The sequence below is a fragment of the Argiope bruennichi genome, chromosome X1 (genome assembly GCF_947563725.1).
Source record: "Argiope bruennichi chromosome X1, qqArgBrue1.1, whole genome shotgun sequence".
Lineage (NCBI taxonomy): Eukaryota > Metazoa > Arthropoda > Arachnida > Araneae > Araneidae > Argiope > Argiope bruennichi.
In genome coordinates this window covers 12,354,354-12,379,963 of record NC_079162.1, presented here as the reverse complement: position 1 = coordinate 12,379,963, position 25,610 = coordinate 12,354,354, and the positions used below count along the sequence as shown (strand labels likewise).

The following is a 25,610-nucleotide window of genomic DNA, read 5'->3' as shown; positions in this document are numbered from 1 at the left end:
CACTTTACATTTTTTTTCATATTTCCTCTTCTCTTGAAGTATGTTATTGTTCTTTCTTGAAGTTTGACGGACATTAACATTTGTTTAAATATTTTATAACGATAAGCCTCCGAAGAAACGTTCAAAATGGAAGCACTTTGCATATGCACATGTATTGTGAATACATTTCCATGCAGTGGCGTGTTATTGTAATGTATTTGCTTCGTTCGAACTTGAGATGATCCGTCGCACACTCCGGCAAGAAGAGAAAATCTCATTTATTTTAGCATAGCGCTTTCTCACGACATTGTCTGCTGTATTTTTGCTTACAATTTTTTTTTCTACTCGTAGGTGACAAACGACGAACGACAGCTACCGATGCGCTAAATCTTATTCCTTTTTAAAGCCTAAGAAATGAAACAAAGGGCGCAGTAAATAATAATAAAATAGGAATTTTTTCGAGCGAGAAAAATGTTTTTCAGTAACGGCTTCTTTTCGAAAATGCAGTTTTCACTTCGTAGGCGGGACTGAGAAATTGTTCATCATCTCTGTTTTGTGAAATTTCGCTTGAACGGAGATTGCTTGTCAGTAGCAATGCAAAATATGGACCGAGAAAAAAAAACCTTCTTATATTTAACGGTGAATAGAAATATTTGAAATAAGCGTTTTTTATTTTACCCTTTCACGTATTTCATAAATACATTAGATAACGCAATTATAAAACTGGCTTATTGATTTCGATAATAATTTCCGTACCTTGACTCGCCAGCTTTTAATATGAACAGTTATTTCCTTTAGTCAAATTGTATACGATTTGGAGTCCAGGAGAAAAAAGGACATGATTTTAGAGCTGAGTTAATTACATTTGTTAAATGGAAGATTTCCTTATACCATTAACATTTATTTAAATTAGGAATTCTTTCCGTGAATTCTTATTCCCACTCGAAAAAAAATACTCAAAACTAATGATTTGCTAATGCCTAATTCACAATACTGGTTCGAAACTACAAAAATAATAGGATTATAAGCGATGAAATGCATCTTAACAATAGGATTACTTTTTGGAACGAAGTTTTGGAAGTTGGAATAGGAAGTTTTGGCAACGTTAGCATCTTCCTAAATGTCGCAAATGGTGAAAGGTTTAACGTAAATAGTCCATTTTATTAAGATGTGTTTGTAACAATTGCAGTTTTCTAAACTTTTATATATTCCTTTAAATAGTTCTATGTTATGAAATCTATGTTATTATTATATTTAAAAAGACATTTAGAAAAATTATCGAAATATATTTAAAAATCTAATGATGAATACATATTTATAAGCTATTTATAGTTTGATAAAAGTGCATGTCAGAAATGAGCCGATTGTGACAATGCATATATTTTCTGTTATCCCTGAAAACAATAAAAGAAAATGCGTGTGTCTGTGTGTATATCAACTTTTCAAAGGCCAAGGCTAATTGGTCAATCCACCAATTTGGCATATATGTTTGGAGGAAGGAACTGAACACATAGGAACAATTTTTTGAAATTTTAATAATAATTAATTACAATTTTAGTAAATTAAAAATTAAACGACATTTTGGGATATTTTCTCAATAGCTTTCGATAGCATTGTTACACAATATTCATTTTTGCAACATTTAAAAATTATCAAAATTTTCTATTAAATGAAATAAATTTAATTACCTTGCAAAACCGTCCGGAATTTTAATAATTCTTAATAATGTTTTATGCGAAATGCTCAACCACAGATTTCATTATTGCCTTAAAATCCAAGCCTTTTTTAATTGCTTCATCAGATATTCAATAGTGTAATTTTTTTTTTTTTTTTTTTTTTTTTGCTGTTGAAAATTAAGTAGGAAGAATTCTGTTTAATATCTGTGAAAGATTTTATTTGATTCTATTTAATACCTGTGAGGTATAAAAAATGAAGTTAACCCTTTTACTTCCGATTTTAAATATAGTTGGGATATATATGTCTTGTTAGTAATGAAAGTCTTAAGCCCCCCAAAAGTTAGAAGGCAGATGAATCGAATAGTTACATTTTCAATTTCACCATGATAATAACTTAGAGCAACTCCTTAAAATGATTCATATGCATAATGAATTCTCAATTTCCTTGTTCCATCGATACATTCCTCTCAAGAATAAACGCTGCTTCCATAATTTTTGTCTTTTATCAAGGATTTCAGTTCATGTAACATCTCAGTCATATAATAAACGCAACCGCATATATCAACTCACTGCATATCGTTCTAGCAGACACATCACGCCGTTTCCCCTGTCTGTATATGCATGGATATCAACTTTAAATACGTAAGGAGCACTTTATATGTGTCACTTGGGAATGCATTTATCCCTCCGGCCAACATGCGCGAAATGACTGACTAACGGATGTAATAGATAGGTTGAATCGATTTGTTTGGTTAACGGCCCATTTTGAAACTACACAGGGTGAACGCCATTCTAAACCTTGGTCAGATGACGAAAATGGCTGCTCTCAAGTCATTTGCGTCACACCAACGTAAAGGGTCTTTTCCTTTCCAATCGGTACATTTAACGAGGACCAAGCCCCATCTCTCAAATCGGCTCTCGAACATTCCGATCCCGCAGCTGCAGCTTTACCACATGCATGAGCGCATAATGAAGAGCGAGAAAATGGCATAAAATATCCTTTGAAATGGATCAAGTTTTTGTTTCTTCATTAATCAATGAATCTGTATTTCACTAAATTGATAATCGTAAAAAATTGAGAATTAATTTTTGTGTTTCTCGCTTTTCTACGTTTGAGAGAAAATGATAGCATTTTCGCCACCATAATAAAATTGTTTAGAATTTTTTTTTTTTAACAAACCAGAAGTAAATATCATTATATTCAGTTATGTGCTAAGATTATTTTATATAGTTACTCATTTCGTTTTAGTTATTACTTTAAGCTGAAATTAGAGTTTCACATATTAGAGTAATATAATTGTGAAACTGATGTTTATAATTAAAATGAAATGATTTAAATTAATATTCTTTCGAAATAAATTGATTCATTGCGGGCTTGCATTAATTGCTCTCTTCCTGTTATCAAATTTTTACACTTAATGCATGCATTAAGTATATATACATTAAAATACATTTACAAAAACAATAATTTTTATTAAGCGTCTTAGCTCTTAAAATATTTTAACCGTAAAAGCCGTAAGATAAGCGTAAAAAATATTTTAGAATTCGTTATAAGGCATTCAAGAAAAACATAATGGATTTAATATGTCAAATGATATATATATATATAAAGAGAGAGAGAGAGAGAGAAAACTTTAAATTGATTTTTACGCAATAAATTCATATAAAAATGATACAAACATTAACTTCAGTTGTATTTATAGTGAAGGCAAATATTATTTCAGCGAATGCACTTTTGAATATGTATTTTATTTTAATAAATAATGATATATCATTCAAATCACTTTCTGATAATACGTTTCTGACAATTGTCAAATAAATTTTAAAAAAATCTAATTACAGTTGTTATATGATGACAATTTATATTTCCAAAAATATTTATCTAGAGTTTTAATACTGCTTAAAAATGTGTCCGGAAAGAAAACCCATTTTAATGCATTAATGTTTTTCAACTCGCAATAAATTGTTTAAATTTTACTAGTTAAAAAAATTATTTTAATCAAAAAATACTTTTATATGGTGAAAATATTAAATATTCTTGTGTATGAATAATTTCCTTTTAGGTAACACCAAATTATTTAAAAGACAACAATAAAAATATTTAAAATATATTCCTTCATTTTCAACATTGGTCATTTCGTTGAGACTTTAATTATTTTATCATGATCAACAAAACAGCCTTAAAATGAAACTCGTATATAAAGGAATTTTTTTCTTTCGACACAATTGCTTCTGCTCACTAGATTTAAAATTCAGTGCTACCAATATTTGAAACCTTAAAGTATTCGATGATTAAAAGCCAGTCGTTTCTTAACGTTGTCCAAAATGGAATCTTTGAAAATTCTCTTCTTTATTTCTTTAGAAAGCTATTATTATTCTTTATTCCGATTTTTGTTGTGTGTGTGGTTTTGTGGAAAATAAACTTATATTCACTTTTTAAAAAAATATACCAAATGTTTCTTAAATAATGTTCGTGTTAATGAAATAATTGAAGATTTTCATGCCTCTAGTACAAAGTGACGCAATCTCAGATTTCAGTCTTATTATTTTGGTTTTGCTATTTTCGAACTAAAAACTTATTTTTATGCTTTATTTTGATTATTATTCAAGCCTTAATTTCGATAGAAAACACGCTTTTATGTTTAATTCAGCTGGATTTACAATTTATGATGTATTTAATTTAAAACTTAAATATATTATTTTAAACTTACAGTTATTTGCAACCGGGATCACTTTTTTGTTTGGAGGTATTAAAATTATCAATTGAATTTGATTGACCTTTGATAATTATGTTGTGATTTTGATCATGACTGCAAATTTGTATACAGCAATTTTTTCTAATTGTTTCATATTTCTATTAGAGTTATCATTTTCTCGAACCAAATGAGACATTGCTATAGAAATAGGACAATAACTTCTGGAGTGGTGTGAAAAAAATTGCATTTACTTTCTTTCGTCGGAATATAGATGCACTTCTATGGAAAGATAGTTATTTTATATTCAAAATTAAATAAAAATTATCATTTTGGTTTTATCTATAGCATTGCTAAAGTAATGGGATAATGCTGATGATTTAAAAAATCATCTTGATTTTCTAAGAATATTGATTTGAGAGAAAAATAACAACTAAAGCTTTAAATTACGTTTTCTCGAATGCAAGTTAATTTTCAACGTCAAGGATTTTGTTCCTTTCTGAAATCGAAACTGAATGGAATAAATGACACAAAGTAACATTTTGTGCAAGATTAAGTTCTCTAATTAAAATGAGCGTCCTGAAGTTTAGCCATATGGAATGGTCATTAGCCTTTAATTAGTGCCCTTTTTTATTCGATTTCTTTTTCTCTGTAAAGAGTCGTAATTGAGAGTTATCATGATTGAATGACTCGAGTCGCAAGTAATAATTCTGATGACTCTCTAGAGATGAAAACAAAATCAAGTGTAGCAATTCAAAGAAGAGAATTTGAACGAAAGACCTGGAAACTATAGTTAGAACATACTTCTTTGATTCGGAGAGGATAGGGAAGGACCATAACCAGAAACTTTAAATATGAATTTAGAGATCCCACTGTTAAAACTATTTATCTTAATGATTTCAACCATGTCTGGAAATTTCTCTAAAGTTTACACAAGGACAAAAGTCTGATTTTGCGAATTAACATTATTAAAAAATGCAAATATTATGGATATAAATAATTAATTATTATATTTGTCGTTGATTAGAGTTTGGATGCATCTATATTGACACAAATTCAGATCAACCCCAATGAACTATTTTCTAATTCGCAATTGCATATTTCCCTCTTTTTCTGAAATTATGTCTTTCTGCCATTGACGCGTAACGTGACCAAAAAGAGTTATGTGCGTTTCTCTCCTGATTAATTTTGTTAATTTTTCTAAAAAAGTGAAGGAGATCATATGCAAAAGCTGAAATCCAGTTTTAGAGACAAAAGAAAATACTTAAAAAAATTTGACTAACTTCCTAGACCAAATAATATATCATATTTAATAGGAAAAAAATTAAATTGGAATTGTTACGGTCTTAGTAAAAGCATCAGCTATATGAAATAAATTTTTTCTTTTCAACAAAAAAGACCGAAAGATATAATTTTCATGAAATGGATCAACACTTTCTAGTAGAAAAATATACAAAGAAGAATAAATACCATGAAATAAACAAAAGAAGACGCTTGTTAATGTAAATAATGACTAACAAATTTATGTAGAACACAAGGAATTCTACATTATTTTCGAACTTATTTTTAATATCAATAATTAAAATTTGCGTCATTATTGCTGAAGTATTTACACAAAACGCTAGATAATAGTTTAAAAAAATTATTATAAAATTCCAACGATACATATATGAGTAAAAACTATATGTCGTATTATATCAGGAGTTTCAAACTTCAAAATGAATTTTTTAGCACATTCTCAAAGTATCTACTTTATAACTATAATTTAAATATCAAAATAAATGCACTTGTATAATATCAAAGCATATATGTTAATGAAGAAAATTCATTGAATAAAGCACTGAGTAAACTATCGGTCCCGTTAATTTCAATTTCAATTAAATTTTATTGTTTATTAGTGAGATAGAAATAATATTGCCGAATCTTTAAATCATTGTCTTTTCCAGATTTGTTTTAAGAGCGTCACTCATTTAAAATCATCACATCAATGAATAATACAATGAATTTATTAAGGAATTTATTAAAGGATTTTGGCTTTCAAAAGACCTGGAATCTGTATTTTTTAAACAAATCTCTAGAAATATAATAATCTGTAAAAAACTAAAATGAATAAATACGATATCTAAAAATATACATTGAGACTTTTAATAATATAATTAATGCGTCTTTAAAATTAATCACTTGTTGAAATCAGACTTATCTTTCACGAACAGAAAAGTTAACGAGTTGACTCATTTATAAATTTCACGCACTTTGACTGTTCTTTGCAGACTAACGATGTTTGCATTTATTTATTGTTCAATGAGCTGGTAGATGAGGGATAATTTTTGTTGATTTTTTCAAAATATGCGTTTGCTTACTTATTGTCCATGCTGCTTGCCGTTTCAAATCTCCTTAACAACAAATAATTGAGAATAGATAAAATTATACTTTCTTCGTAATTTATTCTCTTCCCTTTCCTTTTTGTGTGTTGTTCCTCTCATAATACCAAGAACTGCTACATCTGTCCATTAAATAGCAAATGAAACAAAATATTTTTAATCGCAATTATTTTTTCCTATGCTTTGAAATATATTAACAAGTAACATAAGAATATAATATAAAAATACAAAAAATGCTTTTTTATGAGTTTCAAATTAAAGTAAGAAATTTTAAAAATCTTTGACAGTTCAATTTATTAATATGAATAATGTTTCCAACAGAACATTGCTTATAATCGTCACCTGCAAACATTTACACTTCTCTTAAATAAAATCCATCGTATGAAATCATCATCAAGATCAAATTCTTCACAAACCAATAAGTTCTTTCTAATATTTTTTGAAGATATTTATCAGATATAGTATATCATTTGTTGAATTCGCTTATTAAAGTAGAAAAGCGCAATTAAAATACCATTAACCAAAGTAATTTGCAAAATAAACTTTGAATTAATCCTTAGTGAAAAGAAAAAAAAATCAATAAAATAATAAGCTTTCACCAATACCGGAACGATGGCTAATAGAGCGAAACTAGCTTGGAATAATTCAAGGTACTGAATTAGTTTATTGTTGGAAGAAAACATTAGAAATTGACGGTGGATGCATAAAAACAAATATTCTCCAATTTAATTTTACTTTTTCCCAGAGAAGAAATATTTCTATAGTTTAATCGGAATCTATACGAATTTATCATAACATTTGTTGAAAAGAATAAAGAAAATTGCTTTGCTCATATTCCATATAGGGTGCAAAATATTATTAGATACATTGATTCGATTGATGGAATATATTTTGTAGTTTCAGTTTGCGGTTTTTTTTTTTTTTTTTACATTTGTACTTTCATAATATATATTAAAATTAATTTTGAGGAAATCCTTATATAAATCCTTAATGTTATTTTGAGTTATAAATTTAAAAAAAAATGTGTGTTTAAGAAACCTTCTTCACTGACATTGATTTTCTGTATGAATTTAATAATCTAAAAATAATTACATTATTTAGATTCAGTCATTCATGGCATAATAAATGTCATGTTGTTTTTCAGATGACATTTTCAACCCAAAAACAAAATGAATTCTGGGAAACTTATTTCTACAGAAATAATTAATATTGACTTACAAATCGAGTTCTAACATTAATTTTTGATTTTGGTTATAAAGCGAGTGAATTAATACGATATAATATTGTTATGATATATAGGAGCATCATTATGACATTTATACGACGGATCATTAATCAAAAAAATGTTTTTATTATTTTATTTTTTAATAAACTTTGAATATTTATGATTTTTCTCCTGTCCAGCACAAGAAGTTTAAGAATATTCTAAAGTATTTTGAAAATGTTTTTTCGAACTTATGATCTGTAAGTTTTTAAGATCATATTCATATTTTGTAAGGATACTAAAATACAGTTTGGATTTGCTTCTTTATAATCATAACTTTTCAAAATACTAAGAAGAAATGTATTTCCTGCCCTTTTGTATAAATTTCTTAAGGAATAAGATCCTTTTTGCATAGATATCTTTAAGATTAAAATTTAAAAGTCTGATTCCCATAAGTTGTAACTGTTCATATATTATTTTATATATTTTCGCAAATTAGCATATTATTTGGTTAAGAATATATAAGGGAAGTAATATAGCCAGAGTTCAATCCAAAGTAACAAGAATATTGTTCTATTACCGTAGTTAATTATTTTTAAATAAATATTATGGAAATTCGACAATTAGTAATAGAAATAAAATGTTTAAGAAAGCAAATAATTTTAAATTATAATCAAAAAACGATCTTCATAATTGACAGTTTTTGTCTTCATGAAAAAATACTTCGTTAATAAAAATATCAGTCACTATATATATGCTATGAAAAAGTGTAATTACTTATAAAAACCCATGATTTCCTAAGTATACTGTCATATACTATTTTTAAAAACTTTAATTCAGCTATACAGTTATTTTAATTTAAAGTCTTGACATTTATACGGAAATTAATTGGAGAAAACATTCTGGGAAATATGACGCAACATGAACAGCAGTTCCTCTTAAAATAATATTAGAATTTAATTTTTCAAAACAATATCTCCAAACTGAAACAAGAACCCCCAAAGTTGAATGATAATATGTATGCAAATGCCTGCATGTTCTTAATATGTCAGAAAATGCAGATAGATATACATTAGAAGACGTTTCTCTCCCGTGGAAAGGAATGAAACGAAATAAACGGAAACATATCAATATATCAATTTATGTGAAAGGCAGTTTTCTTTAAAATAGTAAATGATAATGAAAAAAATTCTTTATTAATATTCTTTGAAATTCTAGTATCAAAATTTATTTTATAGCAATGTGTAAAACATACCATTTTCTCTGCCATAACATTCAAATGCATTGAAATATAATGATAAATAAATTTTTCTTAAAATCATTGTCGACAAAAAAAAAAAAAAAAAACAGATTTTCAAAGTAAAAACTATTTGTCATCGTTTATTATCGAAAACAGTTTTTAATGTTCAACATAAGCAATCTAAAGAGGGCTTACTAAGATTTTTTTTCGAAATGTAAACGCAGAAAGCAGTGGAAAGTTACAACTCGTCAAACTTTCATTTTGCATACATTATGACAATTTCTCTAAACTTATTGAATTCTTTATTGATTTTAGAGAAAATGCTTTGCAAATATTTCATACTTCATTAGACACCAGGTTTCAGAGAAGGTTTCCGCAATCACTCAAATCCATTAATGCTATTAAACCATGAGAAGCTGGAAATTTTGAAACTCCTTAGCACCTCTTCAAGTTGATTGATTGGTCTGCCAACTTAAGCTGTTACCATCGTTTTACCTTCAAACATTTAATTAAGAAATTCTATTTTCTCACTTTTGAATAAGTGTTCATTTACTTTAAGTTAATACATGCAAGGCTGTTTCATTTGATCAAAGGTTTTAAAGGGCCTTGGCATTAATTGCCTTTAATTGTGGTCTTAAAATAAATTAAGGAAGCAGAAAATTTACAGCATATCTGTGATATACTATTTGTAATGGCTGTGTCAATATCTTTATATTCTTAGTAACAGAATATTTCCTTTAACCGTAATGCAATCAATACTGCCAAAATTTCTTTTTCTTATATCTAGGTGTGTGGGACAATCGAAAAGTACAAAATAGAAAGACTCATTTAGACATTATTGCTAAAATCAGAGATGGTATATTTATATTAGTATAGGGATACGTTCGCGAGCATATTAAGATGCCTGTTATATTTTTGCACATTTATAGCTTATTTGAAAAGCAGAATTTTACAGTTACTGATTTTTTAGAAATATTTTACAATTTCTCAATAATATTTAATAAAGTTTATACTTTAAAACTTCATAATTTATGTTTTAAAATGATAAAGAATACTTATAAATGCTACAAATTTTTTACAACATTTTGAAACTATCCTTATAATTAATATAATATTAGAAAAAACATTTTTCTTCAGAATTCTCTGATATTTTGTATGATTAATGTGAATTTTGAACCTCCATGAATCCTAAAATTAAAATATTTTTGATTTATGCTTATGCATTGATTCCATGAATGATTATGTTTCAGAGTCTCAAAATTCAATTTCTGAAAATATATATTTCTTTAAGCGTTTAAGAATCAACAATTTGACTCAACAGTAAAGCAATTATGCAAGTTCATACTTATTTCCAAATATTGTACTGAGCAACATAATATAACTTATAATTTAACGTTATATATATATATATATATATATATATATATATATATATATATATATATATATATATATATATATATATATATATATATATATATTGATGTGGATACAAACATCCTTGAGATTAATTACTATTAAATATCAGTCAGCATTTATACATATAAATACCTTTAAAGAAATTAAGAATAGGTAAACTGTAAATTTTGTAATAACTTTGGATTTTACATATTGCTAAACAAATGATTCATCGACAAATAAAATAAGCGGTCACTATCAAGGTTGAATACTTATCCATTTTGCATGAGAATATAGTGCATTTTTCTAGGTGCTGTAATTAGCTAACGGCTGTGGATTTACAGATTCTTTGACACATCAATGATTATGTTTAAAAACAGAAATAGTTTAAGATTATATATTTCGTATTCAATATAGAAAACCCTCAGCTAAATGGACTTAAATGGATTGAATTTTACTAATGCTTATGAGGATTTTTTTCTTATTTGCATGCTTAATTAAAATTATAATTTTTTATTTCTGATAAATGTGCAATAGAATTTGCAAAATATTTTACCTATGTAGTGTGTGGCATTATTTGAAAAGTAATATTTTGTTTTGTATATTATTTACAATACAATTCATGTTTTTTTTTTAATTTTGACAATCATTTTAATAAATTAATTCTAATTCATTTGAACATTTAACTTTAGGGATCTATTCATGGCCAATTTATCGTTTAAATCGAAGGTTTAGATAGTTTATAAAAATTTTATTCATTATGAGTAGTTTTATTTACAACTAAGTAGTTCAAGTTTTCCCCTTAAATCACTGAAATGGCTGTTGTTTATATTCCATAATTCAAAATTTATTCAGATCACCATTTTTCAAAATTTAAAGAAATAAGTTTAAAATGGCTGAAAGTTTTTTCTTGAACAAGTCATGCCGATACATTTCAACAAGCATATGGTTAAGGTATTTACTTACTGTGGATGGTCACTTTCTTTAACGAGAATCAGGATAAAATACTCAAGAACGTAGTTTCTTGAAAAATCTGTAAGATTGGAATAGAAAGGTATTTAATAATTTATTCTGAATATATACTTGGCATGTTCAATATAAATAATAAAGAATAATTGGCAAATACACATAGTATTTCATAATTAAAAAAAATATATATATTATTCAAGGTAATACACGACTAATCAGACGAAACAATTTTTATCGCTTATCTAGAAGACCAAGTTTACAGAATCAATCCACTACGTATATTTAGTTAACAGAATATTCAAAACAGAATCTTAAAATATTGAATAAGTTCTATAAAAATTTATCTCAAGTGTCCTTTGAGAAAAGATGTGTAAATGTTTAAAATCTAAAATAGCTATTATTGAAATCCTATACTTTTGAAATAGATGTAATGACTAAGCAAGCAATATATATTTTCACTAAACGCTTTTGTTCGGAAAACAAACTTATTATTTCGGTTCAAAAAGTATGAAATAACCTTATTAATATTTTTTGACTAATTTGTAATATGTTTTGACTAATTTATAATATTTTTCAACTATTTTGTATTTATATGTTATCTTTAAATAATAAAATAACATACGTTAGAAATATTTTGTATTTTTATTCATAACGTATAACGTATTCATATAAATGCTTATTACTATTATTCATAGATAGGTCAATGAAGGGGTGTGTTGTTATATTAGACAAAAAATTATAATATATTAAAAATTTTATATTATCGAAATAAACAAAGTTTTATATAGAAATTATTTGAATAAGACATATATCGAAAGATCAGATCAGACTTTGCGTTTATTTCTTCAAAATTTATATTTTATTTATTTGTTTTTTTGTTAATTTAAATAGATAAAAACGGGTTATAAAACTCAAATACATTTGGTTTTCATTATTTTAAAATAAAAAGCATAAATTTGTAACGTTTTCGTTATCACGAAGTACGTATGTAATGTGATTTAACAAAAATCCTAAAACTGTTCTTAAATCTTTTCATGTGCATTCTCGAAAAATGATTGAAAAATATAATGTATACACTTAAAACAGAGTCAATTCATTTTTCAGTACTAAGTACTTCTTAAAATCAGAAAACTATAATTGAATTTGAAATCACTGACGTAGAACGAGGAATGACTGATTTCATTCAAGAAATTTGAAAACTGAAATTGAGATCAAATAAATAAAAAAGTAAAATGAGACGTCATTTTTGCCCTCCTGGGACAGAAGAACAGTCTGTTCATCAATAACTGTACTTTAAAATATTGTGACAAATTTATAGAACTTGATACTTGCAGTAAAAAATGACATATAATGATTACATATAAATGTTACTATCAAAATTTAATCTGTGCTATAGTATAGGCATAGTACTATAGCATTAGTACTATAGTGCAGTACATTTTAGTCCTGTGGAGGCAGGAAAAAAACCCAGCAAAAGCTCCATTTTTAAACAGTTGAATGACTTAGAATTTACCAATTTGAAAACTCTAACAAGAAAGTTAATTAAGAATATATCCTTTGATAGTGAAGGAGAAAAGTTGCTTAGTTGAATCCACTTGGCATTTTTGTCAATCTAATCTAAGGTTTAAAGTACTTCAAAAGAAACCCGAGGTGGAGTTCTTAAGAAATAAAGGAGATTTCAGAAATATAAAAAATAATTATCATGAACATCATTCAATAATAACACCAGATTTGTCAAAAATAAGCAACAATTTATTAGTAGCAAGTGAAAAGGCGGAACTCATTTAATTGTTTATTTCATATATAATATCCGAAGAAATTCCTGTATAATTCAATTCATTTCCAGGGGAGGAAGTTCTAAAATGTGCTAAGTAACCAACTTTTGATTCTGATGAATAGAGAAATTTAATTGAAAATTCACTTCTAATAATGTGAATTTATTTGACCTTCAACTTTTTAAAGTTGAGATCAATTTTTCTCAAACTCATTATCACTTGGCCTGACTAATCAAAATTTAATCAATACCTGAAGGATCTGAAACAGTATATTTTCATTGAGAACTTAAAAGTGAACCAAATTTCGAAACTTTAGCACAATATGAATTGAAATTAAAAATCGACTTCCATGTGCACGAACACGAAAAGAGCATTAAAAAAAGTATATGATAAACAGTAATAGATTCATTTCTGTTTTTATGTCTACAAGAAAAAAGTATTGTTTATTTTTCCTACATTTGATTTAGTTTTAATTAAAAATTTCTAAAAAGACTAAATATGGAATAATGAAAATTTAACTAAATTTTTATTATTGCACATTTTAATTTTTGTTTCTGCTTCTATTTTGCAGTTATAAAAACTAGATAATAATTACAACTTTTTAATATTTGCTGTTCAGTTAAATTTCATTATTTAATAAAAAAAGGATTTATTTATTGGTTTGATTTCTATTGATTATAATAAAATCGAAATTCCCTCTCACATGTTTAACCATAGGAACAAGAGTAAATATGCACATTGAAAATCTTCCATCTATCGACTCGGTTTAAAAAGCAATGTCAAGAATTTTGATTGCAAGACAATGTCAAAAATATCATTTCTTAGGGCAGTTGTGTCTTTTGAGTTATTGCGTTCACAAGATAGACGGGCAGATAGTCGTCGGATTTGGTCCAGAAGGAAACAGACTGCAATTCTGATGATAAATTTGTATGCTAAATTTCATCTATGTGACCTGTGACGTGCAAGGACATATATTTCCTACAAAAAGATCTCATCTAAAATCGCGAGAAATCTACAATCTGGCATTGACAAAATTTTTATCTTTCTCTTTGCTCTTTTTAGTTATTTTATCCCCAGATAGACACAATTTCATAATTAGTATTACTATTTTCTGACTAAGGGAGGTCCAAATGTGGAGATAAATCAAAATTTCGACATAAAATTTAACAAATATAATACTTGAGACAGAAAGCATCTGTATGACAAAATACTTTTATAAACAACATGTCCTCCCAAAATCTTATAATCATGCCAAAAATGTAATAAAAAATGTTATAAAAAATATACGAAAAATATGAAAATGTTAAAATATGAATGAAAAATCTTTAATTATTTTAAACTTCCATTTTATAATCACCTACTGTTTTTGCTTTTAAAATGTTTGAATCTACAGTTTATAAAATCTCCAAATTAACGTAATAACTGTTTCACTTATTAAAATACTAAATTAAAATTCAATACATCTTCAGATGCTTACTATTAATATTCGATGTCGCTAATGAAGAAGGATAGTTTTGTGATGGTAATCTGCTAGTCGTTATGACATCTAATGAGGAAACACCAAGAAAAGAAAATAGAATCATTTATCTACTCCCTCGAAATAAAAAAAAGGCAGTCAATCAATATGCTTCATCTCAGATTTAGGTCACTGACTTCTTGAAGCTTCATTTTCTACCCCTGTTTTTTCTTCATTATTCAGCAGAATCTTGTGGGGAAAAAACCCATCATAGATGCAATTCTTTTCTTACCTCAAAAATGATACTCTTTTGTTTAAATTCCTTCTTGGAGTAGAAAACGGTTTTCTGAATCAAGATCGTTAGTGAAATTCGATTCGTAATCTTGAAACTAAAGGTCCGCTTCAAGAAGTTTCTTCTACAAATTGTGTTCCGTGTCGGAATGGAAAGAGTTCCCTTTCTGAGTTTTCCTTTTAATATAAAAATAGTTTTCTATGCACAGAATAGTGTCGGGATCAAAAGGATTTTCAATTTTCTTTTCATATCAAACATGAAAACTTCCCTTGCAGTACAATCAATATAAAAACAAAAGAAGGCATCAGCATAATGTAATGTCTGAAATATTTCAATAGAGGTTTGGAAAAACCAGTTTTAAAATTAACTTTATCACCGTCTCGCTAACTTAGATTGCAAAATGAGAAGTATGTAAAGAGAGACAGCAAAGAGTGATGAAACAAAGTTCTGGGGGATTTTAAATTATTCAGATTTGTTATTATATATTATTTTCATTCTAATTTTAAGATTGCCTACATTTCTGAAACTTTTACTCTTGATATAAATAAAAAGTTGCTAAACAAAAGCTCCATTTTTATGAAGTGAAACAACTATTTCAATTAAAAATAAATATTTTAAATTTATTGAATGTGAAACTGAAAAAAAAAACATTACAACCAAAACATTTGAATTGGCATCTTACTGGCATATATTTTGAATAGTTTCACATCTTGCATTTAGAAATATTTGATAACTAAATTTTCAAAAATATGAACTTTTAATCCTGTTGAGCTTAAAAATATTTGAAAAATGAAGTATAAATTAAACAAAGTATTTTCAAAATATATATCTTTATTCTTTAGAATTGCTAAGCTTTATAAAATATTAATATTTACATCATTAAACTTTATCTTAAACCTTCTAACAACTAACACTGAGAGAATAAGGAAAACTGTCGAACGAAAGGTATTCTTTCCATAATATTAAACATAAACAGAAGATTTATAAACAAATCTGCAGGTTTGAGAAATGATAGCAAGAGCTTTCTTTATGAAAGAAAATTTATTGGGTTCATTCACCGCATTATAATTTAGAAAAGTAAAACTTTTATGTACAAAATCCACTGATAAAAAGGGTGCAACTATTTCCACGTTCAAAGTACCAGGGAAAGAAAGTATAACTTTTGTATTTTTTCACCTCTGAATCTGTATTCGTTTCAAGACGAGCAAGGTTATACGACCCCCATGCTTCATTGTTAGCTCGGCTTTCCGTTGGGTTTGCGTAGCAAAATCTTCAACCATATGATACGATTGGAGAAAAGCCACCGTTCGTCATATAGGTCATAAAATTTTATCCCTTTGTCAAGTCGTCAAACTCAGAGCTACGGCATAAAAATCTCAACGGGAAATTTAGGTCGAACCGATTTTTGCAAAACGTTTGCGACTTCAACTATATCCCATTTTATTCTCCTTCCTGAAACTCACGGGACAGAGTTGGAAACAATAAAATCTATAAAAAAAATGGGAGCACTTTTATGTTTATGTTACTTTTACATGAGTGCTCGTCGACAGTCGATTTTATAGCGAAGACAAAAAAATTCAAACATGTGATATTTCTCTTTTATTATTTGTGTTATTTTTCTTCGAAATTTTCTAAATGTTTGAGATTTCGTAATTTTTTCCCTGCATTTCTATGGCGTTATTCTAAAAAAATAATGTATGAAAAAAAAAAAAAAAAAAAAAAACTGGCCAGATCTGTAATGAATTCCAGTAATTTGAAAGAATTTCGGAGTAATTCTCAGAAAGCAAAAATAAATGCTTCCAATGGATAAAAAAAAGAACAAAAATAGCAAAGCAAGCCTTTTTAAAGCACTAAATTAACTTTTATTGAAGATAGGTGTTTAAAAAATCTATTAATATTATAGCACGTTAAGTTATTTTTTATGAAGGATATTAATTGGTTATTGAAGATAATATAGGATTTTTTATACCCTATTTTGGGATGTTCCTTACAGAGATTAAAATATTTTTATCAAATACTGACATATAAAATAAAGAATACTGAGATTCTGATTTTTTATAAATTATTTGAGCAAGTATATAATCTTATATCTAGCTCCATTTCTAGTAAAGAAGTCACCGATAGGCTTATGATAGTCTTAAGCATCAGGAGTATTTTATAGAAAATGCGCTATTCGAAGTAAAATCCTATTCCTATGAATCTCCTGTAGTCTTTTAATAACGGCTAGAAACAGAGCTTGATGAAGCAGATGTTGGTCACCGAAAGTACTTTTTCAATATTTGCTTATTCTTTTAACAGAAGGGTTATATGAATCTCTTTAAGTTGTAGATTAAAGGCTTTCGAAGAAGGATGATTCTTCAACGGATCTTCAAGGGTATATTGCTTAAATGAGGGAATATCGGCTTTTATCGTTTCTCTTAGAACCAAGATTCGTTTGACAGCCTCAGACATTTCGAAAAATATCTTACACAAAGCCTATCATATATATTTTTTGATTTATTTCCAAAATCGATGTAAAAATTTACTCTAGACTGGAATAAGATAGGAATTAAAGCGAAAAATGATGTAAAACTTTAAAGGATATTTTTGAGAGGATTTAATAGATTAATTCCTTTTATTGATCAATATATGTCAAAAATACCAATTTTTTCATTATACTGCAATAAATACTATTCACAATTGCAAATTTATAAACTTAAAAAACACGAAAACAAATATTGAAGTTTATTTTAAAGCCAATCAAGTAATTCAATCATTTATTTATCACGTGCTGCTAATTGTTTTCAAACTAATAGAAAGATCGGAAATGAAATAAAAAACGACATTGATTAAATGATGAAATGAAATCTATTCTAATTTTTAGAGGAATTCTTATTTTTCGAGGTTTATGGGTTATTTACGGTTGAATTCAAACTCAAAACAGGATTAGGATAAACAATGGACTGATAAAGACAATTGTTGATTTTCAACAGTTGAGTACTTTTCTTGAGAAGTGAAATTTATGTCCTGATTTTAAGTTAAAATGTTTCACATTAATCAGAAAAAATAAGAAAAAGTTATGTTTATTATCCTAACGCAAGATTATATTTTCCTATGCCTATGTATGGGGAAAAGAATGCCTATCTCATGACGAATTTTTTTATGTATATTTTATTAATATGCATTTTTTCTAATTACATCATCATGTATTATTTTCACATGTTATCTCAATTCATCATAATGAGAATAGTCTATAAATTTTGGCTGAAACTATATCAAATACTTCACTTTTAATATTTAATTGCAATTTCAAAAAACGGAATGTTATGAAAAATGAAAGTAAATTTCATGTTTTATGCATTATATTCAGAAACTCAATACAGAAAAGTAGTGTTAGTAAGTAGGGGTTTTACGAATTGATTGCAGGTTTAAAAATTTCTGTCAGCTGAAATTTTCCTCTTTCACATGATTATAATAAATAAACATATTAAGTGGACTTTATTCTTTAAACTAGTGTATCAAATATTCGAAACTAATTCTTTATTTAAGTGTGTAACTGTTAAGTGTTTTAGTCCTTCCCGGTCACATTCTCTCTTTTTCAATTTGTTCTCTAGATCAATGACGTACCTAAATAATACGAGATATACTAAAAATATTTATGGTAAGGCTTCATTTATGAGAAACGAAAACATTGTCTATCTCTCATTGTAATTCTAACACCTTGGTTCAAACATTCTTAATTCAGTGAACCCCAGACACTCTTCTAATCTTGATAAACTTATAACAATGCCACTGCCATAAATATTATTAGTTTAGTATAGATGATTTAAAGACTGAGGAATACAAAGCATATAATCTTAGAGACTTACGGGCAACTTAGTATTTGTGCACTCAGCAGGCAGCTTAAGTTTTAGAATGATCTAGTTACTTTTATAGCAATTATAAAATTATGCTCACCAGATTAAGTTGAATCTCTTCGTGTCTTAAGCCAATTTCTGCCTTTTATGAATAACCTCTACTCTCAAATGGAATTGACAATCTGACTGTGGTTTAGTGGAAAAACATACCGAGTGTTACCAATAAGTAGTTTGCAAACGTTTTTTTTATTCATATTGATAAAATGCAAGAATTTAAATCTCTAGATGCTTCGCGAAACCAGTTACTATGTTTAACTATACATCAATAATAATAGAATGAGCATTTTTAGCATTGCAATGAAAATAACCTAGTTTTTAAAAAATATTTTTGTAACATTTATTTAATTGAAATAAAAAGCTGGAATAAATTTAAAATTATTCAAAGCCTCTCAATGTCTTATTTATCCTCAAACTATAACATTTTCTTTTACATCTAATATTTCTTCTTGTATCAAGTTAGAAACATAAAATTTCCTGCAAGCTAAGAAATCTCCTTCATTAAATTAATAATGGAATACATTTTTGAAACATCGAACAGAATAGCTAAAACACAAAGGAACAACAAATTAATTAAATTAATGTATATTATTTTAATCTATACAATACTCCGAAAATATCTTTATGTAGTCTCCAAAATAATTCTTTAAATATAATATTGCCAATTCAGAAATCTACTTGAAAATTTGAGCTTTGTTAAAGATACTTCTAAAAGGATATCAGAGATACTGGTATAACAAACACAAATTTTAGTACACTTGAGAACACTGAAATAATTTGCAGAGGAATTCTTTCGTAATACGCGTATATGTTTATTATTTAAATGTTCTCATTTGTGAGAGACCTGCTTCGAGTAAATTTGCAGCTCCACGCTATCGCTAGTTTGATAATGACATTCGCGGGCATTAATGAAATCTTCTGTAATTAAATGTACTCATTCATTTCTCTATATGATAAGCAGTGACATTATCATTATGCGTACTCATGAATTCTTCATTTCATATTAGATCAATCACTTTAAACTTGAATTTCACATCCGCCACGATGACTGCATGAGTTTGATTTACTTGCTCAAAGTTTTAACAATAACGAAAAGGAGAAAATAATTGTAATTATCATTTAACTTTGCTTTGGAATTTAAAAAATAAACAAGCTATTGTGTATGAAATATAAATTTAATCTTATATTGGTTTAAAGTAGCCGTTAAAGTAACAGTTTAAAATAGCTAGATCAATAATATATTATGCCAAAATTATTAAAAATGAGTTAAATGACGTATTGAAAAAGTCAACAGTTTGGTATATCTGAAAATTACTTCCATTCTACACTGCAGTGTTGCGTATTAGATTAATTTAAACCTTGCTTTCAGTTTTTGCTATACAAATTTATGGATGGAAATTAAATTTTGTTGTTAAATATTTCTTCCGAAAGTCATATCTACTGCCATTTTATTCAAAATCTTTCAAAGTATTTTTCTTCGTAATTTTTATATTTTATGCATGTAGTTAAGAATATTTGAAAGAGAATAGGGCTATGTTTATATAATACATTCACAATATTTTCAAAGTCATAAGATAGAATTAAGGTTCAAGAATGAAGGATAAATATAACAATAATTGTATCAAGTTCTCTTTTAAAGTAAACTTAATGTCGATGATTATCAAATATTTAAAGTTTTTTCGGAGAAAGTTCAGAGAAATTCAGCTGCATATTTTATATTTTGTAAAATATTCCACTGACAGCCTCAACTTTTTTCATAAATAATAAATGCTTATCGCTGTAACAAGATTAATGGATTACAATTGCAGAATATAAATACTATGTAAAATATTCCCCATAAAACTTCTTGTAATAATGTATAAATGCGCACACAATATTTACAATTTAAGTTAAATGATTATATCACCTGAATTTTAAAAATGGCTTTAATCTACGAGAATATACTGAAATTCGAGGGGAAAGAATTTGCATTAAATATAACAGATAATTCTAATTTCATAATTTTGTTAACACCAACTTATTCCGTAACTAATTAACTAATAAAAAAAACTTTTTTTTATCGAAAGGCTGCATTTATCTTAATTCGAGTATCTGAGATTAATTTGTAGACATATGTGAAGAAAAGTTGATAGTTTGGAAACATTCTATTCTTGGCTATCTGCCTATCAAAACTTATAGATGACTATCTTATCGTACGATATTAAAAAAATGATTTACTTATTGCTGTTTACACAAAGTTGCTTAAAACAAACTACCAGTTAAGTAAAAAAAAAAGTACATGATGGAATATTTCTGTAAGAGAACTGAGATAAAAGTAGTTTCCTTTTGATTCAAACTTAGGATTTATTACTTTGAATTCCGTAATAATTTGTACGTATATCTTTAAAATTCAATCACCCCTAGATTTGATTTATCACTTAATGAAAAAAAAATCATAATGAATTTCATAATGCTCCAAGAAAAAGGCGTTTTGAAAACCATTCTATTTTAAATAACCCTGAAACTGCTTTTATAGAAAAACCTGAATGAAAACTACATTTTTCTGTAATAACGTAACCGTCCTTGACTACATCAATCTCGGTAGGTCATATGGATGATTAAATTAAAATTTATGATTGTTATATATGTATTATTGTTAAATATTTGAGAAATAAAATATTTAACAATAATGCAGTCTTATTTAAAATATTACACAGATAAAACACACATTTTGAAAAGCGCTCCAAAATAATGATTTATGAAAGTGCACGAGAAGCTTGGTAATACTTTTAATCATTAGTTAAGTCAGTTTAAAAAGCGAGAAAGTTTGGCGAGATTTATAATAACGACCCCTGACTTAACTTCATTTTCTTCTAGAGAATTTCCATTGGGTGTAATTTTGCGCTGTTCACTTTAAACAACCTAGGATTAAGTATGCATAATGAAAAGTTCCATTGGGAATTGTACTCCAAGTTTTCTAAAAACAATAATTGTTCTTTTTTTTTCTTTAAATAACATTAATTCAGTACTTAGCCTGTTAAAAATCTAAAAGAAATTTTTATCTTTTCATGACTTTTCTTTATTTTCATAGATTTACTTCTGCTTAAAAATACAAAATATTAATCTCAGTAATTATATTACTTATCCTCTCCAATTATTTGACATTTAGTAAAAGGCTTTCTTTAGTTCCTTTTCGCTAAATTAGCAAATAAATCATACGAGTATCCCAGTTTTGAGCTTTACCTTTTCATATAATAAATATTTTCAAGGAAATATCTCTTCATTTGATAGAATGTCAATACTGCGCCTCTATTGATTAAGATAGTGTTTACAATTTACAAAACAGAATAAGTATTATTGGCATGATAATTGATTTTCTTTTTGCAAATTACATTCCTGTAACTAAAATTTAATATAATGCATTCAATCTTTTGTTTAATTTTTGCTAAAAACCTGTATTTTTCCATTTTTATTTAATTTGCCAATCTCGGTTCAGTTACTATCTTTTTTATTTTTATTTCAAAGCATGTTACATGGTTCCTCAATTTTTTCCATGCACAAAAAGTGCAAAAAAAGAAAAGCACACAACAGCTTTCTAGCTCTACTGTAATTTATTTGTTGATGAACAAATTTGTGGCAAGAATTTCTTAAGAAAAGTGCTAAACAATCGGCGTGACCAAAATATAATCTTGAAAAGTGACGATTTTTTATTATTTAAATTTCTGTCTCGCGTTTAATTATAGGCTCCTTATATTTACTAAAGAAATATCACTGTGAATAAAGATTTTCGACTTAGATCTCAGCTTACATAACACTAAATTTTTCTTAAGAAACAAACATTAATATTTTGAGAGAGCAGAATGACCACTAGAAATAGCTTGATAAAAATTTATTATCTGCTTTACTATATAATATATATCATAATAATTTATTAATGTATCAGTGATTAACCTCACACAAATATTAAATTTAAAAACGCTATTCTTAGAGAAAAAAGAAAAAAGTAAAAAAAAGTAGTATAATCGGAAGCATTAAAAAAAAAAAAATAAAAGAGTCTGAATTATTAAAGAATGTGCAGGAAACATGAAATTAAGTACCAAAAATGTATTCAATGGGGAAATAATAATACTTATGTAACATCCCGAGTTGGAACGCATCACTTAAGTGAAAACTACTCTAACTAGATATATTATCTCAGTATGTTTATGCAAAAATATACTGTGCTGGCTGCCCGATAATCCTTGAACGACAAAAGATGTTGCACAGTTGACTGACATGTCTATTGCCCTAACTAATTTCATTACACCCCAAGATCAAAGTCCTCCCTGAAAGAGACTAATACCTCAGAAATTATTAGATAAAGCCTCTGCTGAGTAGGAGATAGCAACAAATTTATTGCAGTGAGTGATTTACACTGGAAAAAACAGAAGAGAATTCTGAATCTGTGTATTTAGAGCAGGACACCCAAAGGAATTGCTGTATCCATTTGATAAAGCTCCAGAAAATAAAAACGTTCCATTTCTTTTTAAATTTAGAAAATAAGACTTAAATCAGTTTTTATTATCCATTAGGATGCTTTCCGTGATCTTTATTAAGACTTAGGGGATCACGGAAGAATTTGAGACTTCGTATTCTGATCTCTAAGATTACATTCCCAACACTAGGATAGTGTGATAGCACTATAATTAAAAATAAATAAGAAAATATTTGAAATTCTAAGGTTCTAGAAGTTTACAGAAACTCCAGAAAATTAAGATTTCTGATCATTTGATTGAAACTTCTGTTTGAAATCATTGACTGCTACCGAAATATCTTCACATTTCTGAATAATATCAGGAGAACAAGTTAAGAATTCATTTACATTTGAAATATTTTAAAAGTTTTTATTAACATAAAATAAAAATATTTTAAATATCGTATATAATATAAGAAAATTAAGTATCTTGTTGATGCAGTCAAATAGTTATTCAAATAGAATACGACACGCTAAGAAGTATCCGCCCTTTTATAGATACAAAGTGCAAGTAATCATAAGTAAAAATCTAAAAAATTTCATCTATATTGGTTGAAAGTTAAGATGTATGGTAGAACTAGATCTTCAGGAACAATGTCTAAAATGCCTTAATGAATGTTTTGATGTGTATACTTTTTGTTCAAAGGCATAAATATGATATTATTAAAAAGCCCGAACTCTCTTTTCTGAGAGAAAGGTTGCTATCAATTTCATCCAAAAACTGAACAATACGGATCGGATTTCTTCATAAAATAAAGTAATACGAAAATGATAAAATATTTTTAATTTCAACTTAATAGGGGCGATTAGTTTCTACTCCGTCTGATGGCTTGTATGAACAAGTAAATTGGTAGATAGAAGAGAAAGGATGCTGTGGCTTTGCTATTTCCTCATATCTATGGTGATATAAGCTTTTTGATCGTAATGAGCATGAAACCATTAATTGATCCGAAAAATATTTCCAAACAACATAGTAATTCTATCTTTATTTCCTCGATAATGATGGCAGAAAATATTAATTTTACGAGATTCCTCTTTCAGAGTTTCCTATTTCTATGTGTCCAAAGTACACATGTTAATCACTATTGCTTTGTCACTTCTATGTTCTGTTATTTGCCATTTTTAATTTCTGTTTTGATTATTTTGTTTTAGTGAAAAGATCACTTGGCTTGTTTGTGTAATTTTTGCATAGAATCATATTTATGAAAGGTGGTGAAAAAACATATTAAAAAGTGCATTGCGATTTCATTATGATTAATAAAATTTCCTTAACAAAATATCTTTGGAAGGACCGCTCCAAAAACATTTACTTAATTTTACTAATAAATTGGTGGCATGGTTACTTTTTCTAGTAATCCTAAAGAAATCTTTTGCTACTGGAAGTGCTCTTCCCTGTTGAAATAAAATCATTCCTTTTCTTAGTTCTTTAATATATTTGAATAATACCCTTATAGATACTCTTTTTTTTGTTGGAGATTAACTTCAAGATGCTTGTAAAAAGGCCTATTTATCAACCGAAACGTGGTATGAAAATGCATTGCTAAGTTATTTAAATGTTTTTTATTGCAGAATTTGTAGGTCTTCGTAATATAAGATTTGACAATTAATATAAGTTCTTATAACTAAAATACTTAAAAATGAAATGTAATGCATTTCAAGAATTAGAATTTTTAGTTATAAATAACACGAATGCGCTAAGAAATAGGATACTATATGGATGCATCCAGATCTTTATGATTTTGTTTCAACTTTAATAAGGACGGGTGCATCAAATAAAAATTATCCATAAAAATAAAATAAAATCTGCAAAAGGAAGATAAAGAATGTTTTTACAAATTCTACTTCATTCTTTATCAAAAACGACTTCTGGTGTTTTATTTATGGAAGAAAATCTTAACAACTACAAGGACTAATTTCTTCACTCAGAATGCAGTTATTATTCATCTATGCTTAACTACTGTATGCATAAAATTTTACATTCTCTCTCGATAATTAATCTATTCTTAAAAATGTGCCATTTTTCGAATAAGGGACACATCTATAGAAGTTCAAGAAGTTTTAGAATGATGAATCAAATCACAAAAATTTAGAAAGTTTCAATCTAGACGCATATTTTCTGAAAGACAAGAGTTTTAGACAAAGGGTTGAAGTATTACTGTTTG

General features: G+C 27.2%; 1 protein-coding gene across 4 annotated transcripts in view; it reads right to left on the bottom strand.

Annotated features, from left to right (window-relative positions):
- The window catches only part of LOC129959074 (leucine-rich repeat-containing protein 24-like), a 497,442-nt gene that overhangs the window by 324,607 nt on the left and 147,225 nt on the right, over positions 1 to 25,610 (bottom strand). For 3 of the 4 annotated variants that reach the window (XM_056071869.1, XM_056071868.1, XM_056071870.1), the window contains exon 4: positions 11,538 to 11,604. The exons of the other annotated variant lie outside the window; for it this stretch is intronic. The gene's annotated coding sequence lies outside the window, so the exon portion shown is untranslated. The remainder of the gene's footprint in view (positions 1 to 11,537; positions 11,605 to 25,610) is intronic. 4 annotated transcript variants of the gene reach the window in all.